This window comes from Portunus trituberculatus, chromosome 17 (genome assembly GCF_017591435.1).
Source record: "Portunus trituberculatus isolate SZX2019 chromosome 17, ASM1759143v1, whole genome shotgun sequence".
Classification (NCBI taxonomy): domain Eukaryota; kingdom Metazoa; phylum Arthropoda; class Malacostraca; order Decapoda; family Portunidae; genus Portunus; species Portunus trituberculatus.
Window position 1 is genome coordinate 22,280 of NC_059271.1, and position 2,721 is coordinate 25,000.

General features: G+C 41.3%; 1 long non-coding RNA gene across 3 annotated transcripts in view; it reads left to right on the forward strand.

Moving 5' to 3' along the window:
- Window positions 1-437: 437 nt before the first annotated feature.
- The window catches only part of LOC123505092, a 3,556-nt gene continuing 1,272 nt past the window's right edge, over window positions 438-2,721 (forward strand). The window contains exons 1-4 of one of the 3 annotated variants that reach the window (XR_006675050.1): window positions 440-479; window positions 838-901; window positions 1,329-1,492; window positions 2,655-2,721. The exon at window positions 2,655-2,721 is cut by the window's right edge and continues 188 nt beyond it. This is a non-coding gene — a long non-coding RNA (uncharacterized LOC123505092). Of the gene's footprint in view, window positions 490-837; window positions 902-1,328; window positions 1,493-2,654 lie in introns of all 3 variants that reach the window. The other 2 variants (XR_006675051.1, XR_006675052.1) reach the window with 2 other exon arrangements.

Genomic DNA, 2,721 nt, shown 5'->3' on the forward strand with positions numbered 1-2,721 from the left:
TTTTGTAGTGAGTTTTGGTTGTGTTTATTGGTGTTTGAAAGTGTTGCATGGTGTTTTGAGTGTGTTTGTATTAGTTTTGAGTGTTTTAAGTGTTTTGGATGTGTTTTGAGCGTGTGTTGGGTGTGTAGAGGTTATTGTGGTGTGTAATATTGTTTTTTTTAAAGATTTTTGGGTGTGTTTATTGGTGTTTCAAAGTGTTACATGATGTTTTGAGTGTGTTTGTGCAAGTTTTGAGTGTTTTATGTGGTTTGAGTGTCAGAGGATGTCAAAAATACATTCAAAATAAGAAAAAGACAAAAATATAATAAGAAAACAACGGGAAATTATAAAAAGCTTAAAAATTCATAGAAAAAATTAAAAGAAACACGAAAAAATAAAGAAAATAAGGTAACAATGATAAAATAAATGAATACCCGTTGAAAAGGCGGAATTGTTGATGCCCCACCACAACCACTGAGGCGGCCCTCCACGCCGAGGAGGTAAGACGTGGTGTGTTTTGCTCCCGATTTTTTTTTTTTATTTCGTTCTTTGTTGTTTTAGCAGGATGTACGAGAACGACTGTAAGGTATGCAAAGGTGAGGTGAACAATAGGAGTAACTCCATCGCGTGTGAATGTTGTGGAGATTGGTACCACACGCGATGTGTGGGCCTTAAGGAAGCCAGCCAGAAGGTACTGAGGAACGATTTCCTTATAGACCTATGCCCTGAGTGCCTAGACACTACCAGGGCATGGTGGGAGGAGAAACGTGTGTGTGTGTGTGTGTGTGTGTGTGTGTGTGTGTGTGTGTGTGTGTGTGTGTGTGTGTGTCCCTAACCTAACCTAACTCACTCTCACAGGAAATTCACCAACCACATCATGAAAACAGGAAACAAACCTCTGGCCAGGGAACTTGTCGAGAAGGTGAGGGGAAGTTAGGGGCGGTAGTAGTAGTAGTAGTAGTTATTTTGTATTATATTCCTTCACCACTATTCTTTCCACCTACTACTACTACTACTACTACTACTGTGTGTGTCCAGCCTGGTGTGATGTTAAGTTAGTGGTTAGTTAAGGAGAAATGAGGTGAAATAGGAAGGCTTGTAATGTGTGTGTCTGTGTAAATTGTTGGTTTGTTTTTGCATTTTTCTCCTATTTCTCCTTATTTTGTGGTGTTGTTGGTCATTACAGGTATAGAAGAATGTTTCCTGTGTGTCTCCAGCCTGGTGTGATGTTAAGTTAGTGGTTAGTTAAGAAGAAATTAGCTCAAATTGGAAGGCTTGTAATGTGTGTGTCTGTGTGCTTGTTGGTCTGTTTTCCTGTTACCTAACCTAACCTAACCTTCTCATTTCAGGTCAAAGGTCACAACTAGTCAGCCGGGAGTGGGTCAGGATGGCACGGCTGGCTGTGGTGGTGGTGGTGGTGGTGGTGTTGGCGGCAGCAGCGGCGGGAAGGCCAGACTACACGCTGTCCCACAAATTTATTGAAATGTTGCAGAGTGAACAGTCCACTTGGAAGGTTTGTTTGTTTGTTTGTGTGTGTGTGTGTGTATATATATATATGTGTATTTACCTATTTGTGTATTACATGGCCCGAGCTAAGCTTTCTGTGTCCTGTCTCCTTGTCCATTCCTGTCATATCTCTCTTTCATCTGATTGACACACACCGCGTCAACGACACGACTGCTCAGTTTATTCCACTTATCAATGCTACGATGCGGGAAACTGTATTTTCTCACGTCATTTAGACAGATGTCCTTTATTAGCTTTTTTCCATGTCCTCGGAGATAATTACTTGTGGTCACCTTTATCAACTCTCTATCCAGTATGTCAATCTTGTTCACCAATTTATACATAGTTATCATGTCTCCTCTTGTTCTTCTCTCTTCTAATGTGGTCAGCCCCAGCTTCCTCAGTCTTTCCTCATAGTCTAACTCCTGAGTCCTGGTACCATCCTTGTTGCCAGCCTCTGTACCCTTTCTACCTTCTTCACATTTTTCTTCATATGCGATGACCAGACACATGCTGCATATTCTAGCTGGGGTCTTATTAAGGTACATAATATCTTCTTCATCATTCCTTCATCTAGGTAGTGGAATGCAAGGCCAATATTTTGAAGCATGTTGTATGTTTTCCAAAAAATCTTGTTAATGTGTTTCTCCGGTGACAAAGTGTTTTGCACGGTTACTCCTAAGTCTTTCTCCTCATTGGTCTCTTTAATTTTCTCATCACCCAGTCTGTAATCCCAGTTTGGTCTGTATCTACTTCTTCCCATTTTCATAACATGGGTCTTGTCTATATTAAATTCCATCTGCCACTCTTTACTCCACTCATATATTTTATCAAGATCTTCCTGTAACTTGTTACAATCTTCCACATTCTTTACTCTCCTCATAATTTTAGTATCGTCCGCAAACATGTTCATATAACTGTCAATTCCTACTGGCATATCATTAACATAAATCACAAGAGGGGGCTTTTCTCCCTTATGCAGTCTTCTCTTATGCTAAAATGACCCTAATCTACTTTTTAATCCCCTGGGGTTGTGTGGCTGGCCTGGGGAGTGACGAGGGGCTTGCGGGGGTGACAGGAGGGGGGCTATTCTCCCCTTTACCTTTCAGTTGTCCTTTTCCATTCCTTTCTTATGCTAAAAAGACCTTAACCAAATTTTTTATCCCCAGGGGTCATATTGCTTGTGTGGCCGGTGTGAATGTGACCGGGGGCTTGGCAGGGATGACTGGGGGCTTG